The sequence below is a fragment of the Mesitornis unicolor genome, unplaced genomic scaffold, assembly GCF_000695765.1.
Source record: "Mesitornis unicolor isolate BGI_N332 unplaced genomic scaffold, ASM69576v1 scaffold24838, whole genome shotgun sequence".
NCBI lineage: Eukaryota > Metazoa > Chordata > Aves > Mesitornithiformes > Mesitornithidae > Mesitornis > Mesitornis unicolor.
In genome coordinates, this window is record NW_010202889.1 from 14,102 (window position 1) to 15,103 (window position 1,002).

A 1,002-nucleotide genomic window follows, 5' to 3' on the forward strand; every position below is an offset into this window, starting at 1 on the left:
CACCAGTCTCCAACTAGCACTGCATTGTACACCACTAACCATAAGGTCAGTTGGTCATTTCAGAAACAGGAAGGACTAAAACTGTCAATAACACAAGTGAACAAACTGTCTCTTGTAATTAACCACAGGTATACACTGCTCCTTCTACCTCAGCTGAAAAACGTGCAAGGAGCATTCCAGCAACTTCAAACCAACTGTGCACAACAACAGCGTGCTGGTGTCAGGATCCTAGCAGGAAAAGCTCAAGCATGCCAGCTGGTACAAGGCAAGCCTTGTAATTTTCTACACTACAAGGATACCATAGGAGTGACTCACAAATAAAAGTCTGTTTCACACCTAGCAAGACTTTGACTATGAAGAATAAAGTATGGAAATGCAGTTGGTCAGATGAAAAGCAGGTTACTGTCCTGAGCACCACTGCAAGCAAAACTCCATGAGATTCTGTGCAGGTGAGGTCTCACAATAACAGCTTCAAATTTAATCCAAGTTAAATAAGTGAGTTTCAGGTTTTCTGCTTAATTTTAGTGTGCCACGAGACGAGGCCTACAGTGCAATTTGATTTTTTACTCCCTCTGGTTTTGCTCAGTGAAGAGCCCGTATGAGCAAGCAAAACAGAGCTGAGACAATGAGACAAAATTCTTAAATGTAAGAAATACAGAAACATCAAGTGACAACTGAAGTGAATACAACATTAAGAAAACTCACAGTGCCTTTTTAACTTGGACACTTGCCACAGAAAGACGACTTTCTAGCGGGCCACGTCCCTTTCAATTTTAAGCTCAAGCTCCCCCTTTTCCCTGTTCCCCCCGCACAGGCTCCCGTGTCAAGGCACTCGCAGGGCTCTACCGCGGCCTGCGCCACGCAGCGGTGGCGCCCAGGAGGGATCCAGGCAGTGGCGGAACGGCTCCCCACCTCCCTCCTTTAACGGCCATGGAGAAAACTCGGCCATGGAGCAGCGGAGGCCGCCGACCGCTCGGCCATGGGCCCCGGCCCGCCCCCGCC